Consider the following 15,713-nt stretch of genomic DNA (forward strand, 5'->3'; position numbering starts at 1 on the left):
CCACCTTTTCTTCTTGTCAAAACCCCCAGATGTGCACCAAGTGATCAGTGTTTCCATTAAAAGTTCAAAAGATGGAATCCAGATGTTTCTTTCAGCTCCATGCCCTTTGACCTCTCATGCATTTACTTGCTCTTGGAGTTTTTGGTCACATGACTCTCTGAACTTTATGTTCTACCTAAATAGCTCTGAAATTTACTCTATGATAATGGAGCATAGAGTTGTTTGGGCTGGGGATCAATTTCATGTCTATGAAGTGTTGCTGAAACTTTAAAGTTTTTTTCTTTCAATTTTTTTCAAAAGACTGTCTGTGTTTAAGTCACGTTATCACTAGTCTATCTGGAATTTTAAGTGCTAAACATTTCAAGTGCCAAATGTTTGACCCACTTTGGCAATAAAGGGTTGCAGTGGATGAAGGTACTAGTAGAATATAAATTATCTTTCTTAGTACTGCGAATAGAGCATTCATAGATCTATCACTGTGATGAGGTGGACAAAATGTTCTAAGAAACAAATTGCTTCAAAACGTATTCCTTGGCTTTCAATAACCAATCAAAAAACCATCTACACTTACACAACGTAGCAACAAAAATTGTTCTGAAGAAGATAAACAGCTCTCCACCCTGGACACAAATGTGTTAGCTCCTAGGCATAGGATGGTAATAGGATCCCTTGAAAATTTAAAACAAAAGGATGTGGAAAATTACACATTTCCAGTGGCAACTATTCAATGTGACGTGGAAAGTCAGTTGTAATATATAATGATAACTGAAGAATGCGGCATGGGGACTTATTTTTTCTCTAGCTCTATGAGCAGTTCCCCAAATTGATTAGAAGTAGTAGTTATAAATTTAGATTCCTGCTGTGGAAAATAACAGTAAAGCCATGTTCATTTTTAACATTTTTCAAAGGTCCTTAGAAATGCCATTTTTCATACCATAAATCTGTGGTAGTTGAATGTTGGGTTGCTTTCTCAAAGGAATGTTGAGAGTACAGTTGCAGTTTGCTGTGGTCAAGCTTGGTGGAAAGAAAGTGTTACTAACGGGGACCCAAAAGGATTCTTAGAGTATCTGACCAATGTTGTTTTTGACAAAATCATATTGCTACAACTGAGAAAGATTAGAGAAAAAAAAAAACAGTTATCTGAGACTAAAATGATTCTTACCAATTATATTTGGCAGGTTTTCACCCTTTAATATTTTGTTCCTGGAAAGGCCTATTCTGGAAAAAGAGAGATGCTGGCTTATCCATGTAGGGCAGATCCAACTAGGGAAAGCAAAACAGCATCTCAACATTATTCCTCTCTGAAAATCTAACTTATTCACTAAGTCTTCTGATACACGGTTTGTTTGGATAGGAGGCAAATGGTTCCCTGGTTCCCTGGTTCCCATGCCCACTGGGAGGCAAGTTAGTCCACAGAAGAGGAAAACCGACCTCCTATTTGTTTCCTGGGACTAGGAAGATGACTTTGTCGCTTGAAAAATGAATTATTTTCCTACATTTCTTATCACCTCTGTTATAGGTGACGAATGTAAATTACAAAGTAAAAAATATTTAGCTATAGTCTTTAAAGCTATAAAAACAGTTTTTACAGTACTTTTTTTTTTACTTTTAGTGTAATAATTAGGTAAGGTATATTGCTACTCAATCTACCCACTTTTCATTTCATCTGGCTCTGTGACTTGCATTTATTTCAATGGCATTAACTAATACAGATGGAGTAATATAACAAAATTGACAATTGGCAAATAAATCAATTTCAAGTAACAGTATTTCTATAGCTAGTGTTCTACTAGCCAGGTAGTAAAATAAGGCAATTATTTGGTAATTTAGGTACAAGTAGAATTCTATTTGTTAAAGAATGGGAATCAAAATGATATGCATAATTGGCTGCATATTTTATTCATTCATTTACTTAATCATTCATTTATTTGACAAATATTTATTAAGTGCCAAAGGATAAAACATGGTTCTTTGTCTTACAGAGCATATAATGGAGTTAGGATGACTGGATACACATGTAAGTCATCATCTTTACGTGCTTATTGTCATTTGGATCTGGCAGGTTGACTATCGAGTAGTACCTGACTGGCACTAATAAAATCGCTAAACTGCTGTATTTCAAGTTACTTCTATTTTGAAACACTTTAATGGAATTATATAATTGTCACATCAGGAAAAACAAATTATTTGGAAATGACTCAAACATAGTAAAAGTAGACTGATCCATAAATTTATTAATAATTAAATTATACATTTATACCTTCACATGTTTCTTAATGTAGCAATTCTAATTTTAACACCAAGTCTGCCTCCTGAAGGACTTTATACATTTTCTCATGAGCCATTTGTGGCTTGGTCAGTGCTTTCATTTTTATTCTTGTGTCTTCTTTTCCTTCTTCTGTCAGACCCTGACTTGCTGTCTTAGGCCCTAACATCCTCGTTAATACAGATATCTTTGTTAATGGTACCGCTGTTGGTAGAATAACTGGTAAGTTGAGATGGAGTGGCAGTTTCCATTCAACTTTATTTCACTTTTTCTGCTCTGAATGAAAACTCGGGCTACTTGCAACAATTCTGGTCACTGTCTAATAATAAAGAGTCATTGGGTCACTTCAATTCATTAAGTCAGAGAACCAAGTCACAAAATAATTAAAAGACCCAATCACATCAGAACTCCAAAGCCTGACTTACCTTTAAGTTGCCTCTCAACTCTGGCTTGTACCTGCTTAAGGCTGAGACCCTGCAACAGTGAGTGTGTGGGAAGCATTTTTCTTTCTATCGTACTCTGTCTCAGCTTACACAGACAGCTTCCCCCACCCTCCACAGACAGCTTCCCCCAGCCTCCACCTGTGGCTTTTCTCCTACCCAGAGTTTGAAGGTAGGAGTGACAGAGAGTGGGGAGAGGTAAGGGGATAGAAAAATGCCACTTTGCTGAGAAGTACCATGCTCTCTGGATCTGGAGTACTGTTAAACTCATTCTTTCCTTGTGGGCACCTATTTATCATATTAAGAGATTCCTCGGTAGAGCTTTTTCTCCTGAAGTTCTCTTAACTCTGGTGGATGAAACTGTATTCCAGGTAGTCACTGAAACTTCTTGAGAAGAAAATTGCTAAACTGCTGTATTTCAGGTTACTTCTATTTTGCAACACATTAATGGAATTATGTAATTGTCACATCAGGAAAAACAGAAATTATTTGAAATTGACTCAAACATAGTAAAAGACTGATCCATAAATTTGTTAATAATTAAATTAGACATTTATACCATCACATGTTTCTTAAAGTAGCAATTCTACTTTTAATACCAAGTCTGCCTCCCAAAGGACTTTATTGGCCCCTTGTGGGACACCTGTACTTTGTGGGTGCTGAGTGTGTCATTGCTCCGGGAGATCGTATTGGACAGAACCCAATGCAATGCCACACTGGTCTTCTCTTCCACACCTCCCTCATGTGATTCATGGGAGACACACTTGCATCTCTTGTCTTGCCAACTCAGAAAGTGCAGGCCAGTCTCTCCGCCACAACCTTTCACCACCAACGCAGACAGCCAGCCTTCTCCAGATCACATGAGAGGTGCTGGCATTCCTGCGATCACAAAGGGCCCTCGGGATGCCTGAGGCTACAGACAGACACAAATTCACCATCCCAAGAGTCAGGCATTAGTCAGGGACCCGGCTCAAGTGCTAAGTAGTTTCCCGAAACTCTGCTCACTTGGTTTATGTGAGTACGAACACCCTCTTCCACTCACCCATGGGAGGGGAAGATGAAATGACAACACTGGAAACTCTCTCTCAAAAAAAAAATCCTCCCCACTCTTCTTGAAAAAAATCCTCTTTCCTCTATAATCTCTTTTATCTCCTGCATCTGGTTGAGTGGTCAAAGAGTTCTGAAACAGTTTCTGAGATCATTCTTTTTATCAGTCTTTATAAGCACAGGAGAGGTGGGAGTCCATGTCCCATCCCTTTGTGCATCATATCTGTCACATTAGGGTCTTGGTGAAGATTGGGGCAGGGAGAGTCCCAGGCCAGCTTTCATTTGTGGTAGTATTTGGAATATGAGAAATGAGTGATTTAATTTTTGTAATATATATGAGGGGCTGCCCTTTCTGAATAAAGTAAATCTGCTACTGATATGGTCCTGTCCCTTGGAAGTCTACCTCACATTTAGTCCATTCCTCTATCTCAGATAGGTAGAGACGATTTGTTCAACTTTATAAACCACAGAATTTGAGGTGCATGGCTTCTAGGTATGGCCCCAAAGCACACTGATGCCTTGGGAAATCCAGATTCTCTGTGTCCAGTATGTTCCATGGGCTACCTCAGAGATTCCCCTGAGTTTAGCAGATTATTTGCCAATGAATAATCAAAACACTGTTAAGTGTTGAGAGAAAGGGAATGCGTTCCAGGCTGAAGTGACCATAGAAGGCTCTCCTCAGATGGGGCTACTTCTTTTTAGCCATTCTTAAAGCTCCAGGTAATGAGTCGCAACCAACTAGCAATCCTTCTAAAAGGTCTAGGCTAGGCATTCATGATTGACTCTAGAATCAATGAATGCTTCAGACCTAAAATCAGCCCAATGCTTAAATTCTTATAAAGAAAAGAAAATACAGCTTGGATTTTAAATGTTACACTGTCCTGAACTTAAAAAGAGTACTTAAAACACAAGTCACAAGGATTGACCAGGGCAATTCAAAAAAGCTTATTCAAGGGGTGTTGGTGCTTGCAAAAATCAAATCACTTGTTGATTTCATAAATTGTATAAACTATTTTAACATTGCACAACTACTTTTTGTTAAGACTAGCAATGGACATATCAGGCCTTGCTGCCTTTCCCACATGAAGCAGCGTAAATTAATTGGTCCCAGTTTGCACCTCTGTTGTCGAATCCACACGGTCTGGCCACCTTTTGTGAAATGCCTAACGGATCAAAGCCTCTGGAGAATGACCCCTATTTTCCCCCAAATATGTGTGGTTTTCTGGAAATCCATATCTCTTGCCTCTTAAATGTCTGTGGGTTATTGCGAGAAGACAGTTCCCATCAATTTTACTTAGGCCTATCTTGTTCCTAATTTGCAGCCTGTAAGCCATCTGAGTGTTCCACGCCCATGAAGGTCATGTTTTAGTGGGTTGTCCATGTTTCTGCCCAGTGACATGCATTCTAATTCTGGCTGTCCCATCTCTGTTCCTAGTTCCATCTGAAGCAAGCACAGGTTGGTTCTTTGTGCCTGCCTTAACCTTCCTTACTATACGGGTCACTGTGCAGACCGTCTGCTTCCTAGGAGAAGATGCTAGGAAAGAAAGCACCAGTCAGACATCTCAGCCATATAGGGGCTGAGTTAATATTAATTATTAATATTAACATTAGATTAATATTATATTGTGAGTGTACATAATATTTATCCTTTTAGCCATTCTAGGCCTTAAGTACAATCACAATGCACTAGAATCATCACCGCTATCAACACCTAACACTTTTTCATCATCCCCAACAGAAATTCTGTACCATTAAATAGTAACTCCCCTTTACCCACTTTCTTTAATAACAATGAAAGATACCCAGATGGGAGAGGAGACTGTTGAGTCAGGGTCCTCTTAGCACTGCGTAGAAATTCCCGTGGTAGACAATGGATGGGAGAGGGAAAAAAATAGACTAAAAATCCAAATGCTGTCTCATGTAGTATATAAGGAAAAGCTGGGGAAATGTGCCTTTCTGTTGATTGAAGTCATTTTCAAGATTTCATGTTTTGGTTAGCTTTTATTTTCTTTCTTCATATTCAAGCAAATTAAATATAAGCAAAAACTGGAGGAGACACCACTATGGCCCTGACATAGAAGAGAAAGGGGAAGTTCTTGACCACCTAACATATGCCTTGCTTTCAAGACAAGCTGCAAAATAGGTTACTTGGGCAGGCAGTGCACTCTAAAGATCCTGGCTCAGGGCAATGGGACCAGATGACAAGTTGATAAAGACCAGGGCTGGCCTCCACCCCTCTGTCTGCCTCTCAGGAATGACCCTCCCACCGGCACGGCTGTGCAAAAGGACAATCCATTTTAACAGGCTGAGTAGCTCCAGGGGCTCAACAAAAGCAAATAAGCTCCATGTCCCACAGTAAATCGTCTCTAGCTGAATGATGTCTGGTTCCTTTCTGGAAAGAATGTTCTTCACTGAGTTGTAGTTTGCCAAGGGTCAAATATGACAGAAATGAAGTGTTGCTAATAGTGATTGAAAAGGATTCCTACTGTTTGTGGCCAGTGCTGGGAAGCAGAAAGGCCAAATTTGTGGGCCAGAAAACAGCAGGAGACAGTAAACTTTCCCCGAGACTTACTAAACTTTAAGTCACCTCTGCTCCCCCAGCCATTCTGTCAGCCCTGTTTGGGGGAAACTGATATTATAATTGCTAATCTCAGAAAGGGCCTAACGTGCAACCTGAAGCTTTTTTCAGCCTTTGGTGCAATTAGGGCGGAGGGCAAGGCCCACAGACACCAGCGGGCTCCGCCCCCTCCCCCCAAATTGCCCCACTTGGGTTTCCTCCACACCCTGACATCCTCTGTAGACAGGTAACTGAGCAGTGCTGGCTCCCAGCTTTCAGGGAGAGAAAATTATTCCTGCTTAAGCTGGCTGGGAGCTATTAAAGGTTTAAATGTCACCTCAAAAGAACTCTTTGCTAACCTTTAAGTGGTGGCGTCTCCAGGGCTGTTTGGGGCAGGATTTGCACCCTCCCAGGGAGTCTGGAGAGCCGAGAACATTTGTATATGCATTTCCTACACCCCTCCTTTTCTTCTCCTTTCAGGCAATTATCACTGTACCTTCAAAGGGGGAATTTGTGGGACAACTGGCACCTGCTGGACTGGGCTTCCCAATGAAGGCTCTCTTGGCTGAGTGTATAATTTCATTTAATCCTAAATAGCCCCTTTTACCTACTGCCGACAAATTCCCTTTAATCCTAACCACCACTTACGAGAATATTTACTATCAAAAGGAGACAAATCGCTATTTAAATGTGGATTTACTCAAATCTGAAACTATGACAGTGACATACAGTAAAATGATAATATGTAAATAACAACTGGAGACAGATTTATCTTCTGAGAAAGCTGGGCAGAGCAGTGGATTAAAGTCATATGTGATCTACTTTGAGTGGACTCAATTCAGACACAGCGTTCAGTTATGACCAACAGCGCCATTCATTCTGCTTACTTCAATTCATTTGGCCCTAGTTCTCAATGACCCTCTGTTACCACGCATACACCTCCGATAAGTAGGCCTTGATGTTTACAGCACTTTGGAGAAGAATAAATGCAAACTGCACATTATTTATGGGTGTGCACTCTTAGCTTAAGAGGGATTTGTCAGGAGTGTGAATACAGGTAGAATAAGTAGACATGTGTGAGCACAGACAGCCTGGTTTCCAGAAGCTAAGTAGAAAGAAAGGAACTAAATAAAATATCACCCCAAGACAACAGCTTTCAATTATTGCCCATGATCCTGAATTCCTCCCAATGAATTGAAAGGAAATCTATACCAGATGGCATTTTCCTGAATCAGCCAAGTGCACCAGTCATTCCCGCCTCTTAGTGATGGGCAGCAGTGCCAAGGAAGAGCCGGCCTTTCATTTTCTGCCTCTGCTCGCCAGTCACAGAAAGCAACTTTGCTTTCTAGGGATGAGTTTCCTAATTGCACTGAAATGTAATTAAAACAGTTAGAAATGGAGGGCCTTTTTTTCTAAAAAAGCAGAAATCAAGCAAATTGTGCCCTGTTTTCTTTGGCAGCGGTGGTCTAATGAGCCTAAGCCAGAACTGGCAAAATATAGAACACACATTATGTCACTTATTGACATAGTGATAATCTTCTCAATTGAGAGTAGCTCAAAACATGTAAAGTCACTCACAACTCTTAAATGTATGGAAGGTGGGGTATAAAAATCACTGTATTGTAACGCAGCATTAGAATACATTGTATTGAGCCCACTCATATATTAGAAGGGAGAGCTGGCCTATGTTAATCGCAGTCTCCCTTAAATTATCTTGTCCCAAGACACCAAGTCTAAGAATGAAGACAAATATATTCCATTGAAAAAGCCAGAATAGATCTGACACCTCTAACTTGAAAAGTACAATATCTGATATTGGAGTGTTTGTAGGTTTTTTTTTTTTTAGAAAATTGTTCCCTATATAATACCCATAGGGTTGGATCCAATGTATTCTTCATTCACAACTAAATATGGGGAAGCTAAAAAAAACAGGCGTCCTACATATACTTCCTTCTGCCAAGGAAAATATATTCATGACAAAGAGACAAATATCCAGTTAATTTATCCAACTAATTACTTTTTAAATGTATTTTCTCACCATATAGTATAATTTTATCAGTGGATAAATTATTTTATTGTGTTGTTTACTACCTTGGCAACTAAAGTTGATCCTATTTTAAGCATGTGAAGATCTGAAACACTTATCGGTAAATAAAGGGCAGAATTTTTTTTTTGGGGGGGCAAAGATTCGTCGCTGATTTGGAGAAGAAGCAGGGAAGGATGGGGATGAGGAAGAAGAGAGCAGTAATAAAATGTGATTGACTATGAATGACAGATTTCTTTCCAAGCTATGAAACTCTTCCTCAACATGTTATGTAAAGATCACTTTGGTTAGACCCAATACCTTGGTGATTCAAATATACAGCTGTTTGTTTAACAGAAAGTAGAACAAAATACCAATTCAATCTAGGAAGAAACTTGACTGACAGAACAGGCTAAATGTAAATGGTCCATGAAAGATTCTTCTGTTTAACTAAATATAGGTATCCAACAGTTGATGGTTGAGGTAGCGAGGGGCCTCCAGATGGTTGCAAAAAGATAATCTATCAATGTTAACTCAGGGCCCGAGTGTCTTGAAATAATGGGTTTTGGGTCTTGTTCTTGTATGGTAGCTTCTAGAAAGCATAGACGTCTCACTTTATTACTTGAGGGTCTTTTTTTTTTTTTAATGAATTGAGTGTAGCTTCGGTTGCACTGTGATAATTTAGTTCACTTCTGAACTTGACAATGTATTCATCAAAAAACGAAGGAGAGAGTCTTAGAAGGATGCGTATTTGCTGCTAATATGCACTTAACCAACAACCATGCATGCTTTGATAACCTTCAAAATGGTTGACAGTTGAAGAAAATAGATCTTGCATTGAAATGTATTAAGAAAAAGTTTTAAAACCCATGCCATCTGTGGGTTTGAACTGGATATAATATCAATTTTTGTCCCATGCCATCTGTGGGTTCGAACTGGGTTTAATATTAATTTTTGTCAGAACAATTTTCATGCATCTTCTGGACTCCAAGTTCAGGGAACAAAATGGTATTAATGACACCATGAAAGTAAAATGAGCATCTTGAAGTTCAAGCTTCTCCCCTAATAAAGTAGCAGAGGGGATCTCTTCCCTCAGTTGCTACTGAGAATCAACAACAACTGATGGCCTGAAGTTAACAAGCTAATATTTCATCCATGGATACCAGAGTGTTAATGGCTAAATGTGCCAGTGGAGGAAAGGAGCACATATGCAGCTATTTGCCCGACACAACTTCTGCTGTCATGGCCTATTAAAACCAGTTTACATGTGCATGTCGAATTTGATGAATATGTATGTGACCCTTTTCAGAGCCATCACTCATTGGGCTATGGCCCCATGGCAGGAAAAACAGCACCTCTCATTAAACACAGCATGAGTTACAGGCATGTTATGTTAATATTTCTTCAGAACTTTAGGGGGTTTTCTTCTTCTTCTAATAAATTGTGTGAAGAAAATAATTTAAAAGTATAATTGATTTAAATTAAAACCTTTTTCTCATTTTCTTCCTAACTATTTGATTTGGTGTGTGGGTTCTGGAAAGCGCTTTCCTCAGGAAGTTGTCGGACATGTTTATGAATTGTGCTTTGTATCACTCATTTGGGACTCCCGAGGTAGGCCCCCTCCTCAGTGCAAAATTTAGCAAGGCTAAACAGGAGACCTTTCTGTATAGAACTTGAAAACTCAGGAAAGACAGGGCTCCTTTGGGCCATGAATGAATCATCTGTTAACTCACAGTTCTTATCAGTGGGTCTGGCACACAGTAAGTTTTCAACAAATGATAGCTACCCTGATCACTTTTACTATTGTTATTTAAGCTAGAGTTAAAACAATCTTTGTGCTAGGGAAGATAAGAGGCTTTCTGAACATGCTTTCCAAAAAATCTAGGGAAAAAAATCAGAATAGAGTTTACCTTAAGTAAGTACACATAAACTATTGATGCAGTAATTCCAAAGATTTATGCTGAAAACCCTAAAAGGCCAAACAAGTCCAATTCCTCCCATATCTCTCATACTCCTACTTCTGTCAAAGTCTCACAATATCCTTTTCCATCCGCTCTGCTCCTCTGGCCCTTCCCTGGTGTCTGCTCAATGGTTAAAAGCTGCTTGAGGGCAGGAGTGATTCTTGATACTCTTCTGTGGCATCCCAAATACCTAGCTCAGTGTCTGATAAACAGTGGGTGCTCCATATCTGTGGGTCCCTGCTCTGCAGATTCAACCAACCTGGAATAGAAAATACTAAAAAATTATAATAATAACTAATAATAAAACAATAAAAATACACAAATTTAAAAGTACAATATAACAACTATTTACATAGTATTTACTTTGTACTAGGTATTGTAAGTGATCTAGAGATGCTTTAAATTATTAGAGGATGGGCATAGGTTGCATGCAGATAGTATGCTATTTTATATAAGGGACTTGAACATCTACAGGAGTTCTGGAACAAATCTGCCTCACCCCATTGATAAGAGGAACAACTGTGTGAATTGTAATCGCCTCCCAAAATTGATCCCCTAATTCATGACCCCTTTATACCAAAACCTTGAAGACCATCTTCTCTGAATACATGCAAGGATGTACTGGATGATTACTAACCTATGACTCTAAATGCCTGGACAGTTTAGCCACTGTCAAGAGACAGTACCTAGGGAAGAGATGATTTTGGTGAGGAAAAGAACATCATTTCAAAAGGAGCTACCCTCTGGAAGGCTGGGCTCCCTAGAGAGCTACAATACAGGAACATTGAAATAAGAGCTTAGAATTGGGGTTCTAATCTTGACTCTGCTTTTGTCTGGCTGTGAGGCCAAGGAACATGTTCATTTTAGATGTCAGTTTCCTTGTTTGTGAATTATTGCCAAGGTCTTCAAGATCTGAACTGCTCTCCACAAAGAATTTCACTCCACTTTTAAAGAATTGGTCTTGGTCTCTATATGTTCCTATATACTGTGGTATATCAGAGTATTAGAAAAGATAATTACATACTTAACCTTCCATCATAGGTCTTTTCTCCCTGTGGAGAGGAGATGGCACATTCCTGCAATTCTCAAACAAAGATTACAGAGATACTCAAGTTTCTTTTCCCCTTTCCAGCATCACCATCTGCAAGCCTAGAATCTGGGAGCTGGGCTGCTTCCTGTGCTATCTGTTTGTCCATTTAAAATATCCAGGCAGTACAGAAGATCCCCTTTGAAATTCCTCATTGTGGTCACAGGTCTTCAGATTGACCCCTAGAAGGTGGAAAACCAAACCATGAGAGAAGTGGGAAAGTGCATTTGCCGAAGTAATAGTAGCCAAAGTTCAATGCGTATTAAGTCACCATTGGCTATGTCTTGTTCTAAGTGCTTTACATTTTTGCTTCTTATTAACTCATTCAATCTGTACAACTACATCATGAGATAAGTGCTGTTATTATGCTTACTTTAAACAGAGAGAACTGAGAGGCAAAGAGGATTAAAAATATGTCCGAGGTCACACAGAGCTGGCAAGGGAAGAAGGCTGTATTCAAGTCTGGCCCCAGAATCCTGGCTGGTTTTTTTGTTTGCCATTCTGCCACAGTCTGTATGAAATTTCTTCTCCCAGGTGTACGCCTCCTCTGGATAATAGATTTGGAAGCAGATAGAGTAATGTCCTCTGTAATAGAAAAATACAAACTCAAAAACAAATAACAAAACAGACCTAGTTTCTCACCAGAGAAATCTTTTTCTTGCTCCAGCTTTGCTGGAACCAGGTTTTATTAGTATGGTGTGCACCAGAGAAGAGTGGCTTGAAATTTGGAGACTGCTCCATGTGTGAGGCCAGTCTCATTGGGACCAGCTCTCCAGTCTGAAGCAGGAAGCTGAAGATGCCAGTGGGAGTGCTTAGGTGGAACGCTCTCTCCCAGGATTCACGCCATTACTCTTCCCTCATTTGAGAGGCCCCCAGCTGGCTAAGCAGCAGCCTCAATCGCCAAAGCCATCTCCAGCTCACTGTATAAATCTAGCACCAGAGCTGCCAACAGACAGTGCTGGATAAAGTCTGTTCTGCTCCCTGCCAACCAAATGGCCCCACAGCATAAGGTTCCAAGTTTTCTCAGTCTCATAAAACTTGGCTGAATGAGGCAGTGGTGCCATGAAATTTGCATTTATCTTGTGCACCTGACACTTCCCATCATAATGATGGAGTGCTCCCCTCATGTCAGAGTGCCTTTGGCTCTTAGGGAGGACAGGAAAGCAGAGTGGAGGTTGGTTGTGGGATAGGCTAATCAAAGCCAGGAAGAAGAGTAAATCCGTAGGCATGAAGAATGAAAAACAAGGTATGGAAGAAATGGAAGACTGGGGAGCACTGGGGGACTTCAGATAAAAGAGCATTCCAGGGCCCCTTGTGCATTTGGGTCATCAGTCATCTGTGCTTTTCAGGGACAACCTTGTTGGTGACCTCCAGGCCCTGGCGTACAGCATCCACGCAGCTGCCCCAGGGAAGCTGATCTCCTCTTTCATAGTACATTATTGTGTGCACATTTCGAGCTACGCTGCAAGAAGATTGGCCTACAGGGTCTACAAGTTGTTGTAATGAAATGGTTTATGTTGCATTTGTATTAAGGTTTTGAATGGGATAGTGGGTGGGGGAGACTTTAGAGTTTCAGCTGAATGTGAGAACAAAAATAAAGAAAAAGGAAAAATAAAACTTGTACTCAAGTGAAAGTTCCCTTATCTGCCTCTTTGTTCATCTTGCTTAAAAGTTCTCAAATTTGTTTTAGTTAAAAAAAAAAAAAAAGGGGAAAAAAAGGCTCAGTGGCTAAAGAGCTTGGACTATACAGCAGAGGTCTAGGCTCAAATCCCAGATCAATCATTTACTGGTGGCCAAAGTCTGAGTCTTTCTTTGCCTCTCTTTCCTCACTGATAAAATAAGGTTATTAGAAGGAGTATTTTATAGAGTTGTTTTGAGGTTAAATGAGATAATGTGTGCCATGTACTTGGTGCAGGTGCCTTGTAGGTATCATAGGTGTGGGTTAATACTTGACCTCAGGATTTTGGAGGGATGATTCAGGGTTTTAGAAACCATGAATCTCAAGTCTGTCATTTATAACTCCACCATGAAAATTATTGCCTAATGTAGATCTATTTTTTAATGTCTTAGTAAGATTCATAATGTCTGAATAATTGTTGAAGTTAGGCTTGGTAGAAGGCCACCCATCAAAACAATTATATATTTTCTCTATTGTGCTCTTGTCTATTAGTCAGATTTTTCCCTACTAGATCTGAATTTTTGAGAATCAAGTTCCACTACTGCCTCAACTCTTTGCCCCCTTCTCAGAGACAAAATGTGAACTAGGCATTTATGATACTCTTTTTCACTAGAGGAACTGGCCTAGATTCGCCCAATATGACTACATGGATGGTGGGCTTGACATTTCCTGTGTGCTTGGAAATCTAGGGCCATGTGATATTCCTGTGGTCAATGAAAGTTTCTTCGCCATTCTTTGACTACCACTAGCCTAATTCAAGGCTGAGTGTGGTGGCTCATGCCTGTAATCCCTCCAGATTTTATTAGCAGCAGTAAAGAAAGGTGCCTTCTTTTGGTAAGAAAGCCAAAATTAAGAAATGGAAAATTGATTCTGAAAGTGAATTGTTAACTTGAATCATTCATTCATTTATTCACTTTTTATCAAATATCTATTGTGTGCCAATTTATATTAAACATGATTCTGTTTAATTTTTAAATTGCTTATATCTTCCAGAAAAAAAGTGTATGTGTACATACAATACATAAAGTTATATATATATATATATATATATAAAGTAAGATACATATGTGTGTGTGTATATATATAAGACATTTAAGTTTATATGTATGTGTATATATACATATATGTGTGTGTATATGTGTATATATATATATATACACATATACATATAAAGTTAAATGTTACAGTTTCTGAGCTGGTTGAGTGAATACAAATAAATAAGCATACAAATAAGCAAACAAATGAATAAAAACTGTCTTTGTTAAATATCCAGTGAATTTCTAAGTTCCAAATTTTTTGAATGAAACAGGCCAAAAATGGCAAGCAAATCTTTTCTGAAATATACGTGCTAACAATTACTTTGTCGATTTCCTCATTGTTTAGGAGAGGGTTCTCTTATCTTCAAGAAGAATAAAAAATGAAGCTGACATTACTTAGAAAGAGAATAAACAAAAATCTGTCATAAGGACTACAGGGATGAATGACACAAACCAGCCATTTCTTTGAGAGTCAGGAAGTATCTAGTTTATACAATAAGCTGATCTACCAATGAAATACAATTGGTGTTGAAATATATGGCTGAGGAAAGTCCTCATGTTTCAAGGTTCAAAGTTATTCCAAAGAAGTCCTCGCTCTACAATTGTAATATTGAGATGACGTATTATATGCTTATCAGAATAAACTAAAGGAACATCAGTTCAAAGATATTTTCACCCTAGAAATATATGTATAGGTTTTGTATGTGTTTGAGTATATATGTATGTATATTTTGTACATATATATTCATATGTACAAAAATATATACATTAATGTTACATTTAGATAAAATATAATACTAAGATAGTATAAAACATTATTACTTCAATGTCATTCATTTATAGTTTTTAAGCCTTTCTCAATTCAAATCTAGAGCATAAATTATAATAAAAGGAATTTATGCTAGTATTAAGAAATCATAATTTAGAATATGCCTTTGTGGGCAAAGTAAGAAGAGTTAGTAATTATTTATGAATCCTTTCCTGAGAATAAACACTTATTGCTGCTCTCATGAATTAGACTGATTTCAAACAAAAACCTGTTAGAAGATGTAATGAAAGAAAATGTCCCATTTATAAGAGTAATGAATAAGATAAAATACCAAGGAATAAACGGAACAATAAATAAGCCACTCCCACATGAAGAAACATTTTAAATATAACTAACAGCCTCATAAAAGACTTAAACAAACAAAAAGGCATAGCATGTTCTTGGATAGAAAATTCCAGGTCATAAAGACGTAAAATTTCTCTAAGTTAATTTCTAAATTTAATGTGATCCTAATCAAATTGACATTTTATAAATTTATAAGAAAAAAGAATAAAAATAACAATGAAAATTGTGAGAACAAAGAAGTGTGAGGACAGATTAGCCCTCCCAGATGTTAAAACATATTATAAAGACTCAAATATCAAAATAGTGTGGTGTTGGGGTATAAATAGAAAAATAAAAGAGCTAAATGGAAAGTTCAGTAAACAGTGCAAACATATATGGAATTTAATAAATGGTTAAAGTGACATCTTAAATCAATGAGGAAAAGGAGATCGATACAATAAATGATGTTAGAGCAATTGGAAAGCCAAATGAAAAAATAATTTTTACATACTTCACATTTTACA

General features: G+C 38.3%; 1 long non-coding RNA gene across 1 annotated transcript in view; it reads left to right on the forward strand.

The window, feature by feature from the left end:
* LOC105738567 overlaps positions 1-14,634 on the forward strand; it is a 38,892-nt gene extending 24,258 nt beyond the window's left edge. Inside the window, exon 4 of the long non-coding RNA XR_004033280.1 lies at positions 14,443-14,634. This is a non-coding gene — a long non-coding RNA (uncharacterized LOC105738567). The remainder of the gene's footprint in view (positions 1-14,442) is intronic.
* Positions 14,635-15,713: the final 1,079 nt, after the last annotated feature.

Source organism: Nomascus leucogenys, chromosome 14, assembly GCF_006542625.1.
Source record: "Nomascus leucogenys isolate Asia chromosome 14, Asia_NLE_v1, whole genome shotgun sequence".
Classification (NCBI taxonomy): domain Eukaryota; kingdom Metazoa; phylum Chordata; class Mammalia; order Primates; family Hylobatidae; genus Nomascus; species Nomascus leucogenys.